Source organism: Pantherophis guttatus, chromosome 1 (assembly GCF_059756535.1).
Source record: "Pantherophis guttatus breed Tessera chromosome 1, ASM5975653v1, whole genome shotgun sequence".
Classification (NCBI taxonomy): domain Eukaryota; kingdom Metazoa; phylum Chordata; class Lepidosauria; order Squamata; family Colubridae; genus Pantherophis; species Pantherophis guttatus.
In genome coordinates this window covers 189210016-189224921 of record NC_142063.1, presented here as the reverse complement: position 1 = coordinate 189224921, position 14906 = coordinate 189210016, and positions in this window count along the sequence as shown.

Below are 14906 nucleotides of genomic sequence, written 5' to 3'. Positions count from 1 at the left end.
GAACCACAGCCACTCAGTCTTGGAAGGGTTGAGCTTGTGTCTCCCCCATCCAGATCCACACAGCCTCCAGGCACCGGGACATCACTTCAAGGGCATCGTTGGGGTGGCCTGGGGTGGAAATGTACAGCTGGGTGTCATCAGCGTACTGATGCTACTTCATCCCAAAGCCATGGATGATCTCGCCCAGCGGCTTCACATAAATGTTGAACAGAAGGAGCGAGAGGACTGACCCCTGAGGCACTCCACATATAAGAGGCCTCGAGGTTGACCTTTGCCCCCCTGCCAACATGAACTGTGACCGGTCTGAGAGAAAGGAGGACAACCACTGTAACACGGTGCCCCCCCATCCCCAACTCTTCCAACCGGTGCAGCATGATACCATGGTCGATGGTATCAAAAGCTGCTGAGAGGTCTAACAGGGCCAGAACAGAGGAGCAACCCCTGTCCCGAGCCCTCCAGAGATCATTTACCAACACGACCAATGCTGTTTCCGTGCTGTACCCGGGCCTGAAACCCAACTGGAATGGATCTAGATAAGACGTTTCCTCCAGGTACTGCGGAAACTGTCGTGCGACCACACTCTCAACAAACTTCGCCACAAAGCGAAGGTTGGAGACAGGACGATAGTTGGCTAATACTGCTGGGTCCAGGGAAGGCTTCTTGAGGAGAGGCCTCATCACCGCCTCTTTCAAGGCCATGGGGAAGTAACCCTCACTCAATGAAGCGTTAATAATTCCCTGGAGCCAGCCTCATGTAACCTCCCGGGAAGCCAGTACTAACCAGGAGGGACACGGAACCAGTAAACATGTGGCTGCACTAAGTCTCCCCAGAATCCTGTCCACGTCATCAGGGGTCACAGAGTCAAACTCTTCCCAGATAACGTTCTCAAGACTATTCCTCGCCACCCTGCCCGAATCTACCCTGTCAGAGTCCAAATCCCCCCGGATCTGAGCGATTTTGTCATACAGATATTGTCCGAAATCCTTGGCCCTGCCTTCCAGGGGGTCCTCCTGCACTCCTGGGTGGAGCAGGGAGCGGGTCACTCTGAACAGGGCAGCCGGACGATTCTCTGATGAGCAGAAAAGTAATTAAACTTTGCCGCTTTTAATCAATAAGAGCAGAAAAGTAATTAAACTTTGCCGCTTTTATCGCCACTAAGTAGGTCTTAATATGCGACCTTACCAGTGTTCGGTCAGATTCAGCGAGACTGGCCCTCCAAAAAGACGCTCTCTAGGCGTCTTTTCCGGCATTTCATCTCCCTCAGCTCCTCAGTGAACCAAGGAGCCACGAGGGATCGGCACCGGGTCAGAGGCCGCAAAGGCATGACTCGATCCAAGGCCCCACCAGCCGCCTGATCATAGGCAGCCACCAGGTCCTCGGCCAAGTCGTGTGCCAGATCTTCAGGAAATGGCCCAAGCTCCATCTGGAACCTATAAGGATCCATCAGGCGCCTGGGGCGGACCCATCTAATTGGCTCCACCTCCCTGCAGCGGGGTGTAGCGGTTTGAAGGTCCAGACGAAGGAGTGAGTGATCTAACCATGACAAGGGTTTCATGTCTATATCCCCTATAATAAGACCACTCAACCACTGGTCAGAGACAAAAATCAAGTCCAGAGTGTGTCCCCCCATGTGAGTGAGGCCATGAACTAACTGGGTCAGGTCCATGGCCGTCATGGAAGCCATGAACTCCCGAGCCATCTCCGACATTTCACGAAGGGACAACAAGTTGAAACGAGCCTTGGTACTACAGTGGTTTAAAGCACCCTGTTATTAACACAGCTGCCTGCAATTTACTGCTGGTTCGAATCTCTCCAAGGCTCAAGGTTGACTCAGCCTTCCATCCTTTCTAAGGTAGGTTAAATGAGGACCCAGTTTGTGGGGGCAATAAGCTGACTTTGTATAAATATACAAAAGTATGAAGGCTATTGCTTAACGCACTGTAAGCCGCCCTGAGTCTCCGGAGAAGGGCGGCATATAAATCAAATTAAAAAAAATAAATAAATAATAAAAAAAAATCACCCATGACCATAAGCCTGGGTGTATCAACTGCCACAGTGGCTATCACGTCGAGTAGCTTGGGCAGGGCCGTTGCCATGCTGCAGGGAGCCAAGTACATAAGCAGCAAGTCCACCTGAACCCCATGACCCCTCACAAAGAGGGACTCACATCCAGCAATCTGTGACACAGTGGTCTCCCTTGGACCAAGTCCTTCTTTAATAATAACCGCCACCCCCCTGCCCCTCCCCTGAGCCCTCAGCTGATGGAATGCTCTGAAGCCTGGTGGGCACATCTCAACCAGAGGGACCCCTCCCTCCGGGCCCAACCAGGTCTCCATAATACCCGCCAGGTCCGCTCCCCCCTCTTGAATAAGATCGTAAATGAGGGGGGCCTTATTTACCATGGACCTGGCGTTGCACAGCATCATATGATATGACTGAGTAGATATGTCCTACTTCCACTGGGGATAGGCAGCCAAATAACATATCATTATCTGACCAGAGTAAAGTATTAATGAAAAGGTTCTCCACATACAGATCATATCACAACTGTTCTGAGACAAAAGCCAGGCCTAATGAACTCCTGTGTGTTTGGCTCTAAGTGAGCTGGGTCAAGTGATGGTTGCCAAGATGGCCATGAACTCCTGAATTGTCCCAGATTTCCTGCCACCAGGAATGAGATTGAAATTCCCAAGAATGCTAGACTTAGATTCTCCATTGCCAACTGGCAATGAAACCTAGCAACTCAACCCAATTATAGCCAAGTTTCAACCAGAAGTTGCACATCCAGCTATTTGGTTGTCTTGGTCATACATGCCAGATCATCCATCTCATCCATCAATAAATCATGAATAACAAAGATCTTAGTTCAAACATATGGTATTTAATAACAGCAGCTATATCCAAGAGCTTCCAAAGAAACAATAACTTGGTTCAGACAATTTTGAGAATGATCTAACAAGTCTAAACCATTACTCCATCTATGCCCATGAGTGGGCTATGCTCCATTTCCGCCATTCCCCCCACTTCCCATAACAATCTTGATTGATTTCTCCTGCTCTCAGTTCCCTCATGGATTCAATTACATACACAACACCCAAGCCAAGGAAAACAGTCATATATACCTCAGAGAAGTAAATCTTCTCCAAACATATATACCAAATACCAGCAAAAACATTCTGACAGGATGCAAGAAAAGAAAGAGATATAGCAAAAGGAAATAGGAGGTGTGACCAAACCTTTATAGTGACCAAGCTGCGCAACCATGAAGCAACCTTGATGCTGAGTTGAAATGGTTTTAATGATATTCTATTTCAACAAAGAATCTTTGAATCTCAGATGCTATTGCAGATGGTTCTTTATATTTGTGAGAAAGGGTCTTCTTCATTTGTTTTTTTCTCTACAAACCAGTGGTGAAATCCATTTTTTTTTACTACTGGTTCTGTGGGTGTGGCTTGGTGGGCATGGCAGGGGAAGGATACTGCAAAATCTCCATTCCCACCCCACTCAAGGGGAAGGATACTACAAACTCTCCATTCCCACCCCACTCCAGGAGAAGGATACTACAAACTCTCCATTCCCTTTCCACTCTGGGGCCAGCCAGAGGTGGTATTTGCTAGTTCTCCAAACTACTCAAAATTTCCGCTACTGGTTCTTCAGAACCTGTCAGAACCGGCTGGATTTCACCCCTGCCATAAACTAAAGTATTTCTTGATGGCCTCAACTTCTGGAGGAAGAAAATGATGAACTGAAGAGAGTTCTGCAAAAAGTGGAATCAATTATCACAGAGGAATGAAAATTCAGAATAGACCAGCTCTTTAATAATTCCTCTCTAGGCAAAGAGAGCATTTGCAATTACTCACAAGTGCAGCAGATAGTTCCACCTTGTGAAGACTCCGCTAGACTGCAGTCTCTGGAGGATTTAGGCATCTGGGAGATGAGGGAATAATCACCTTGCTCAAGCCTGGTTGGCGCCTTTAAAAAGACACGAAGTTCATCTCATTTTTGGAAATTGTTTTTTTAATTACTTTTCACCTTTTAAAAAGCTTTGAATCAAAAGTCTGACAGCATCAGATGAGTTTCCTTCCATCATTAGTGAAAGAAATATTTAACTACAAATTTAAGAAAATGGGGGAGGGGGAATAAATAGAAAAAGGATGATTAAAAATTGATTTTGAAAGTTGCAAATGGACTAAAGATTCAGATAACTAGAAATAAGATTTTGGAAGTAATTCTAAATAATTTTTCCCAAGGCAAAATGTTTTTGTTTTGATTTTTAAAAAAGATAATAAAAACTGGACACAAGAGGGAACTAGAGAGAACTGAAGATTACAATTTAAAAAAGAAAAAGAAAACTCCATTTACAGTTACAGAATGAAGCAAAATATTCTAACTTTGAACATGCTGAATTATATTTTTAAGTCCTTGGTGGTCTCTGAATTTAGTGGCTTGTTTGTACTGATGATATTACTTAGTCAGGTTACCTGAGTTTGGCTGTTTTCTTGCAGATGAGATAACAGCCAAATTCAGAGACCACAAGGACTCCACAGTTCAACTATGAGCTACAAATATTCTCCTCTAATGCATGGTTTTGAGCAGTAATGTCAATAGTGATATCTGCTTCTTTGAAGAGATTATGTCTAAATATATGTTATGGAAGTACTATCAAACAGATCGAGAATGAGTTAAAAGTGGATTTACAAATGACAGGCCAGAAGAAAGATAACCATAAAAGATATTACACTGGACATACAAAAGAAACTGGCTAATGTCTTAATAATTAAAATGGATACACAAACAATAAACCAAGAGAATGACCTGGATAAATTCCTATACTGGATTTACAAATGAGGCTTGTTAAAGTTTTGAAGACTCTCTTGGGAAAGGATGAAGAAAAAAAAGAAAAGAAATCAAGTTCTCCAACATTATTTGAATAGACTAAAACGTTGTTTAGAAGTAAAAGGAAGGAATATAAACATACTGTATTTGATCAAGGTTAAAATAGATGTTGTTATCTCTGATCATCTTTAATGAACTTTTGCCTATGCAAGGACTGAAATGATGCTGATTTACTGATGTGTATAAAGATAAGAGATGAGATATGAGAAGAAGAGATAATTTGTATTTTAAGAAAAGGTTACTAAAATTGTTGAAGATGGGAAGTTACCTACTTCTTTATATATTTCTTTTTCTTTTCCACATTCTTACTTTGTTTTCTCTTTCACTTTTTTGTTTCTTTTCTGTATTTTCTATCCTTTCTTTCTATTTTCTTTTAGTTTCTATTAGTTCTTACTATTGTAATTATAACATTTAATAAAATTATTATTAAATATATTTGCTCATGAGTGTTAGCTAAGCAACCAATAAAACACCTCTAAGATAAGCTTAATTTGAACCCATTTCACCAGAGAACTTGGGAATCCAAGCCTTCCATAACAGAGAGCAAACTCACTTCCCTTGATTGATCCCATCCAGAACAATTTCCAGGGCTTACTGGAAGAAAGGGTAAACTGGCAGCAGGTAGAGCTGATTGGCAAGCCCAGATCATGAAATAGCAAAAGCAGCCATGTTTTCTCAGCATGTAAGATGGAGAAAACAAAAAGAATCAAATTGGAGCCATGAATGGCAATTTGCCATCCACTACTAACACTGGAAATTCAAAGTATTTAACTTTCATAATATTTGTTTTCTTTTATCATTCTTTCAGCTATATAATTTGTTTCCCATATTGGGCTTCATTTTGGGTTCTCGTAAAATGTTAATGAAAAATCTACAGGAGCTGCATGATTTCATACAGACCACCTCCATAGAATATCTCCAAGATCTTGATGAAAACGATCAGAGGAATTTGATTGAATGATTTCTTCTTCAGCAAAGACAGGTAATGGATTATTTTATACATGTCTGCAATTATTGATTTATTTATTTTTTTTACATATTTTAAAAGAATACTTCCATGTAAACTACCTGCTGAATGGTTAGAAATATTGTTTCAGAAATATGGAAGAAAACAAATTTCTAAAGCAATTTCTAAACACTCTTCATGTACTTCATGCAGGGCGTCACTGAGGATTTTGTGCAATTCCTGCATGACAAAGTCACTCAGATTCGGGAAGGTCTGGACTCTGATTGGGTAGATCCGGATAGAGTGATGGAGGGGAATCTTGAGAATGTTATCTGGGAGGGGTTTGACCCTGTGACTCCCGAGTACGTGGACAGGATTCTGGGGAGGCTTAGTGCTGCCACGTTTGTTGGATCCGTGTCCCTCCTGGTTGGTGCTGGCCTCCCAGGAGGTTACACGAGGCTGGCTCCAGGGGATTATTAACGCTTGTTTGAGTGAGGGTTACTTCTCCCCCTCTTTGAAAGAGGTGGCGGTGAGGCCTCTCCTCAAGAAGCCTTCTCTGGACCCGGCTACATTAGCGAATTATCACCCAGTCTCCAACCTTCGCTTTGTGGTGAAGATTGATGAGAGTGTGGTAGCCCGACAACTGCCCCAGTACCTGGATGAAGCCGATTATCTAGACCCATTCCAGTTGGGCTTCAGACCAGGGCACAGCACGGAAACGGCATTGGTCGCATTGGTTGATGATCTCTGGATGGCTCGGGACAGGGGTTGTTCCTCTGTCCTGGTCTTATTAGATCTCTCAGCGGCTTTTGATACCATCGACCATGGTATCATGCTGCGACGATTGGAGGGGTTAGGAGTGGGGGGCACCGTGTTGCGGTGGTTCTCCTCCTTCCTCTCCGACCACATGCAGTTTGTTTTGGCAGGGGGGCAGAGGTCGACCTCGAGGCGCCTTGTGTGTGGGGTGCTGCAAGGGTTTGTCCTCTCGCCTCTTCTGTTCAACATTTATGTGAAGCCGCTGGGCGAGATCATCTGTGGTTTCGGAGTGAGATTCCATCAGTACGCTGACGACACTCAGATGTACATTTTCACTCCAAACCACCCCAATGATGCCCTTGACGTGATGTCCCGCTGCCTGGAGGCCATGCGGATCTGGATGGGGAGAAACAGGCTCAAATTCAATCCCTCCAAGACTGAGTGGCTGTGGCTTCCGGCGTCCCGGTATAGTCAGCTGGTGCCACCGCTGACTATTGGGGGTGAGATCTTGGCCCCCACAGAAAGGGCTTGCAACTTGGGTGTTCTCCTGGCTGCACGGCTGTCTTTGGAAGAGCACATGACAGCCGTGGCCAGGGGAGCTTTCTATAGGGTTAGCCTGATGCACCAGTTGCGTCCCTTTCTGGACCAGGATGCCCTGCGCACAGTCACTCATGCCCTCATCACATCCCGTCTGGACTACTGCAATGCTCTCTACATGGGGCTCCCCTTGAAGAGCACTCGGATGCTCCAGTTGGTCCAGAATGCGGCCGCATGGGTGGTTATGGGTGCGACTCGGCACACCCATGTAACACCCCTCCTGCGCGAGCTGCACTGGCTCCCGTTGGTCTTCCGAGTGCGATTCAAGTTGTTGGTCACCACCTTTAAAGTGCTCCATGGCTTAGGACCGGGATACATACAAGATCGCCTTCTGCCATCAACAACCTCCCACCGGCCAATACGCTCCCATAGAGAGGGGCTCCTAGGGTGCCATCGGCCAAACAATGCCGACTGGCGACACCCAGGGGGAGAGCCTTCTCTGTGGGGGCACCAGCCCTTTGGAATGAGCTGCCCCTAGAGCTTCATCTTAGCCCCGACCTGCGTACTTTTCGCCGTGCCCTAAAGACCTTCCTGTTTCAGCAAGCCGGACTGGCCTAATATGAATTTTAAGTGGGTGTATGTGTGTTTTAATTGAGGGCCAAATTGTATATATTTGTTTTAATTGTTTTTAAATTTTATAAATTCATGTGTTTTAATGTGGCCTCAACACCCTGAGTCCCCTGGGAGAAGGGCGGTATAGAAATCCAATAAACTCTTAAACTCTTCTTTGTCTTTCTTATCAACCATTGTTAAGCCTGGCTAGTTGTGCAGCAGGTACCGTCTGTTTGAATTCTAAAGTTCTAAAGTTCCAGAGCACTTTAATTTCTATTATTTTATCTATTTTATGGTCCCACCAGTTCTTGTTTGCAGGCAAATAGTATTTATTGAGAATTTTCCAATGCACCGTTGTTGCTTAAGGGCCATTTATGATGATCCACAATGCATCATCACTATTTAGTGGCCATTGGCAAATGGCCAATAAGCCACTAATTCAAATTCTGGGGTTTTCGTTTGAGTAGCAGAACATCTTAGAAATTTACTTTATGTCAGAGTGATACAAACAGAAAAGAATTACATCTCAGAAAATTGTGTGATGGATCAAGCAGAAAATGGGGGGGGGAATACCCACTTCTTTCTCAGATGATTGGACAGAAATGGGAAATTATCTAAAATTGTGTGAAAATAACTGCTGAATAATTATTCATTGAGGTAGGTCATTGTTGCTCTTTGGATCCAGTATATCAATCTGGATTAATTTATCAATTAATTGATAAATTAATCAGAATAAAGCTGGAAGGGACTTTGAGGTCTTCTAGTCCAATCTCCTGCTCAAGCAGGGGACTCGATATCACTTCAGACAACTGGCTGTCCATCTTTTCTTAAAAACATCCAGTGATGAAGCATCTACAACTTCTGAAGACAAGCTGTTCCACTGGTTAGAAGTTTCCCTTTAATTACAGGTTGCTTCTCTCCTTGATCAGTTTCCATCATTGTTTCTTGTCTTGCCTTCTGGTGCTTTGGAAAATAAGTTGATCTCCCTCTTTTTTGTGGCAACCCCTCAAATACTGGAATAGTGCTATCATGTTACACCTAGTCCTTCTTTTCTCTAGACTGGCCATACCCAATTCCTGCAATCATTTTTCATATGTTTTTGTCTCCAGGCCCTTAATCATCTTAGTTGCTCTTTGCACTTTCTTCAAAGTCTGAACATTTTTTTTGTAATATGGTGACTGGATGCAGTATTCCAGGTATGGTCTTACTAAGGATTTATGAAGCAGTACTAATACTTCACGTGATTTTGATTCTATGCCTCTGTTTATACAACCAAGGATTGTATTAGCTTTTTTGGCTGCTGCCTCACACTATTGGCTCATGTTTAAGTGATCGTCCACTCCAAGGTCCACTCCAAGGTCCCTCTCACTTACTGTTTTTTGAGCCAGAAATAAAATATTGTCTTTGGGCTCCATCCTAACTGCTACACAAAATTGTTTTGACATCTTGAAATTAATTCAATTGGTTTGGTTAATTAATTTTACAGCAAGAAAGGACTTTAAAAGAACCCATTAATTTGTTAGTTTTGATATAGTAGATTCAAAATAAAACACGTCCTCTAGACTAGACTGAAGTACATATGTTGAAGTTGGATTAAGTTAGTAAGATCTTCAAAAAGAAAGAGGTGAGAAGTTTAAAAACAGAAGATACATTACATTCTATACGATTGTGGTGGAGGCAAGGGTGGTTTATAAGAATAGATTAAGTTGCATTCCTCTGGATACTCGGGATCCAAGTTGAGACCAGCATATGTATCATTTGGTATGGGTTTATTATGATATCTTAATTGGGATGTGTAGTTTTGTTTTTGTTTGAACAAGTTATGGGTAGTAATAATCGAAATAATAATAATAGAAACAGTCCAGCATCTAGGCTGCTTAGCTTCCTTGTTTGCACCTACATTGTCTAAGTGTATTTTTTGTAGAGTCTAAGTTGAATTGGTCATGCTTTTTTCCTAAAACACAAGGGATCCACATAGTCAAATGAGAGAGAGAGTAAAATTTAAAAAAAAAAGCAGTACCAATAAGAAACAGCAACTTTTAGTATTACTAAGAATTTATTTCATAAAAAGTAAAAAATATTTATTCAGAGACAGTTATTCCTAGATTTGGTGGAATAGAATAGCAGATATTTCAAGATGGGAAAAGCTGCAACTGTCCTGCCAAGGCTTATGTTTTTGTTCCAATGAATTCCAATAAGAACCAGAAAAAAAACACTAGATCACTGGCAGAGATGATTTTATGTGGTCTAATTAAAGTTTGAGTAGTAAAATTTAAAAAGGTATAACCCTTGAAAAAGTGTATTGAACAGGCAAACCAGTTGTGTTATCAGGTGAGATATTTAACTGGGATAAGAGATTGATAAGAACACATCCGTTGGATTGAAACAATCTCATAGATGATCCTCACTTTGTCAAGGACCTAGAAGTACTCATCTCAAACGATCTAAGCCCCAGAGCTCACTGTAACAGCATTGCCAAAAAGGCATTAATAGGTGTTAACGTAATCTTGCGAAGCTTCTTCTCTGGTAACATTGTATTGCTAACCAGTATTGCAAAGTTTTGTATTGCATCCCTATTGCCACCAGACTTGAAATTCTGGGCTTGGACAATCTGGAACTGCGCCACCTGCAGTCCAATCTAAGCATAGTACACAAAATTGTCTACTATAGCATCTTACCTGTCAACGACTTCTTCAGTTTCAACCATAATAATATATGGGCAAACAAACGGTAAACCACTCCAAACTTGATTGCAGAAAATACGACTTCAGCAATAGAGTGGTCAACACCTGGAATGCTCTACCCGACTCCATTGTTACGGCCTCAAACCCTCACAGCTTCAACCTCAAATTGTCTACCATGGACCTCACCCCATTCCTAAGAGGTCCGTAAAGGGGGTGTGCCTACCGTCCCTGTTTTACTGTCCCCATTTATCTGTACTTACTTCCTTTGTTTATGTTTATATTTATACCTATACTTGCTATCTTGTACATGTTTGACAATCAAATAAATAAATAAATAAATTTTTACCCTCAGTTTTTCTTGAAGTTGCAGACGAAGGTACAATATCTTGCTCCTTGTTGATCTGAATGACTTTTCCCTCATACATGAATAGAACAATTGCATCCCATTCAATTCAGTTTAGTTTATTGCAGTCATAGACCAGTACAAAGTGGTCATCCAAGAGAAGCTCTGGCAAACTTTCTCAATATTTTGGTATATATGTCATTGCTATCTTTCTTGAGTGTGTGGAGATACAAAAATCCTACAGAGAGAATTCAGTTCATAAAACTTATACAACTTCTTTCTCCATCTCCTTTACAGCCTAAGAAACCAAATACAAGTTCAATTTCTACTTCACAGTTAGCCAACCTCATAGATGTGGAAATAGCAGATGCTGCTTATGTGGATGATAATCCAATAATTATATGACTAAACAAAAGAACTCCCAGATGGAATAGGTGGAGAGCTAATGAACTTATTATAAGAAGATATTAAACAGAAGTGTTATCAGGAGCTGCTTCCAAACAATTTAACTCCTGATGCTTCCTTGTTTACAAAATTAAATGTTAGTGAAGCATTTATGAGAGATTTCTTCATTTCTCTGGCACCAAATGGAAAGAAAACCATGTATAAACAAAGGACTGCACAAAGAATAGAAGAATTATTACTTTTAGTAATAAAATTAATGATAAAAGAATGAAACATGATTTTACAATGAAAGAAATAATACAATAATTTGGGAATTATTATACTAGATTATGTAATAAATAGACAACAGATCTGGAAGAAATTAAAGAATATTTAAATAATACATTACTTATAAAATGTATAGATCAGCAAAAAAAAAAAAAGAAGAAGAAGAAGAATTTAACCCACCTATAGATGATGACATGATTTTATTTATTTATTTATTATCAAATTTATAGACCGCCCTTCTCCCGAAGGACTCAGGGCGGTGTACAGCCAAAGTAAAAAACATAGATGCAAACATTAAAAACAATTTAAAAAGATATATATAAATTTGGCCCCAAAGTTAAAAAACAGTAACAAAACATATTAAAACATTTAAAAAGCATTAAGTCAGCCTGGCTTGCTGAAAAAGGAAGGTCTTCAGGGCACGGCGGAAGGCACCGAGGTCTTGAATTCTTCGTATCTCTGGGGGCAGTTGATTCCAGAGAGCAGGTGCCCCCACAGAGAAGGACCTCCCCCTGGGGGCCACCAGTCTACATTGCTTGGCCAATGGCACCCTGAGGAGGCCCTCTCTGTGGGAGCGCACCGGTCAGTGGGAGGTCGTTGGTGGCAGCAGACGGTCTTGAAGGTATCCAAGTCCTATGCCATGGAGGACCTGGATACCTCCATGGAGGAAATTTTAAAAGTGGAACTGAATAATGCTCCAGGAGCTGATGGAATTTCTACAATATATTATTAGACATTACAAGAAAAGTTAACCCAATGAATGAAGGAAGGAAGGAATGAAGGAATGAAGGAATGAAAGAATGAAGGAATTGTCAATTCCAGTATGGAATTCTTTGATAAGGAAAAAAGCCTTTATCAGTTTAATTTATAAATAAGGAAAAGATTGGCTCTACAAACCTATTTGTTTACTGAATATAGATTATAATTTTTCTTGGAAATATGTAATGCAATCTGGGAAAAACCTTGGAAGACTGGTCAAAGATATGTTGTCAAGGAAACAGTCAGGTAAGGGACAGCATAGCCCATAGCTGAATAGTGAATGCTAGGGCATCTGCCTTAACCTTAACATAAGGAAATATCTATTTTAAAAGAACATAAAAGGAAGGAAGGATTGCACAATGGAGGATGTTCACACTGATACAGCAAAAACTATTGTAATAAGTCAATGCATTCCAGTCTATTGATAATGATTAACTAGACTGTTAAATCAAAAAACTTATAAAAGGGGGGCAGAGAAGCAGTCCCATTGTGACCATCCATCCAAAGCTAATCAACAATTTTGTATTGAATAAATATATTTCCTTTGACCTCTACTGATCAACAGTGAATTTTACCGAATTCTCGATTTAGGAAATGACTCAAAGGGAAAAGGTGCCTGATTCTTCTGACAAAATGTAAAAAATAATTTCAGATTTAAACAGTGCATAACAACATATCCACATCTGTGTATTAAATTACAAAAAATGATCTCAAGCAAGCATGAATATGTACCACACAAACCTCACCAAAGCAAGCAATTGGTTTTGAAGTGTGCTAAAGTATCTGTAAGAAAAAAGTGAGTTTAGAATTCATTGCAGTGAAGCTGAACTAATCTTTGCTTCCATCTTCACTGGAGACAAATTACAACAGACCTTGACTCTGAGCTCCCATTCTTAGGGAATCAGATTAACTGAGCCATATAGATAAGAGAAGACAAGAAGTTGGCCTTATTGGCCAACTGAACTAGGTCCTAATAACATCCGCCCAAGGTTTATTAAGGAGCTTATAACTGAGATGTTAGATGTCCTAACCCAGAGGTGTCAAACTTGATTTCATTGAAGACCGCATCAGAGTTGTGTTTGACCTTGGGAGGCCAGGGTGGGCATAGCCAGGGTGGATGTAGCTAGCTCGATCTCACTCATGTCAGGGGCCACCTGTGGTGGCCAAGTGCTAAGGCAGGACTTCCCCCAGACCCTACCTTAATCGTATTATAATCTCCTTCCTTCCTTCCTTCCTTCCTTCCTTCCTTCCTTCCTTCCTTCCTTCCTTCCTTCCTTTCTTTTTCCTTCCCTCTTCATTTTTCTTTCTTCTTTCTTCCCCTTTCCTTATTTTTCCTTCCTTGTTTTCTTCCCATCTTCCCATCTTTTTCTTTGTCTTTCTTCTTTCCCTTTCTCCTTTCCTGTCCCCTCTTGTTTTGTATGCTCAAATGCAAAAGGGGAAACATTTCTTCTTTTGTTTTCTTTTTAGTTTGTTTTTAGCCCTCTGCCAGCAAAAATGGAGCCCGGGATGGCCACATGCAGCCCACAATGACCCTGTTTTCAGCTGTGATGTCCTCCTCCAGCCCTCTACCAGTGAAAACAGAGTCCGGGACACTGCACACAGCACTCCTGAGCTCCATTTTTACTGACAGAGGCACCATGGGCTAGTCCTTTTTTATTTCCAGATTGGCCTCGCAGGCCAGATCTAAGCACCCATGGACCAGATCCGGCCTACAGGCCTTGAGTTTGATACCGCTCTCCTAACCAAATATGCAACCTGTTTGTATATTAGCCTCTGTAGTTGAGGACTGGAATTGGCCAATATAACTCCAACTTTTACAAATAACCTATGGAAAAATCCAAGAAATTAGGGGCCCATCACCTTAACATATGTTCCAGGGAAGATAGTGGGAACTTCTAATAAAGATTAAATTATCAAACATTTGAAGTCACAGGCCTTTCTCAAGGGTTAGGGTATTGAATGAGGCTTCACTAGACAAAGATCCTGCCTAACTACTAGAGATTTCTGAGAATATTAATAAACATATAATATTAATAAACATATAATATTATATTTGTATATAATAATATAATATATATAATATAATATAATATAATATTTTTATATTATAATATAATATTAATAAAACATATAATAAACATGGGAGATACCATTCAAAGTGAATGAGTGTAAAGTGATACACATTGGTGCCAAAATCTGATTACTCATACAATCCAATGGGATCGGAGTCATCAGTGGCTGATGATGAAGCAATGATAGGTCATGGGGATCAATGGCTACTAGTCTTGATGGGAGTCTGACTGCCTCAAAAGACCACTCCCTAAGAGACTAAAGGGCTTCCTGGTGCAGTTGGTTGCCCATTGTGAAAACAGACTGTTGGACTAGATGGCTCAGGATTGAAATCCATCAGAGGATTGTTTATGTCCTTATTTAATAGACTTTACAATATATTGATAAACAATTTTGCAAATATAAATAATTTGATAGGAACAAGGTATACATGATATCAAAGTTCTAAATGTCTTCAATCTATACCTTCTCTTAATTTATGGGATTAATAATCACACTGGTTCAAAAATATTGGGATAGTTAGAATAGTGGCTGAATGTATCATCACCTTAATGATGTTTCATTCATTGAGTGTTACCCTCAATTCTTCCTGCATCACATCTATTAGGCTTCACATTTGGGCTTAGCAGGA